The sequence below is a fragment of the Octodon degus genome, unplaced genomic scaffold, assembly GCF_000260255.1.
Source record: "Octodon degus isolate 3935 unplaced genomic scaffold, OctDeg1.0 scaffold00226, whole genome shotgun sequence".
Classification (NCBI taxonomy): Eukaryota; Metazoa; Chordata; class Mammalia; order Rodentia; family Octodontidae; genus Octodon; species Octodon degus.
Window position 1 is genome coordinate 1,626,916 of NW_004524802.1, and position 464 is coordinate 1,627,379.

Consider the following 464-nt stretch of genomic DNA (forward strand, 5'->3'; position numbering starts at 1 on the left):
TGGTGCTGGGGGATTGAACCGCGGTCCCTGTGCTTTGCTAAGCTTGTTCTAAGTAGGTGCTTTAGACCACTGAGCCATCTCACCAGCCCCAAGAGATGGAGAATAGATGCAACAATCTTCAAAAGAAAGAGCAGAGTTGGAAGACTCCTGCTTCCTGATTCAAACAGTGAACGCGACGTCCCAGCACCACCAAGCGTGGTGCTGGCATGGAGCCGGGTGGGCCAGTGGAGCCGCATAGATAGCTAGAGGTGAATTCCTGCGTTTATACTTCAGGGTTTCTGTGATCGGTAGAAAGGCTGTTCAGTGAAGACAGGACAATTTTTTCAACAAATGGTGCTGAGAAAACTCACTACCCCCATGCAGAAAAATGAAATGGTTCCTTTTGTATGTGTGCTACACACAAAGTAACTCAAAACAGATCAAGGGGGCTGGCGAGATGGCTCAGTGGTCTAAAGCACCTACTT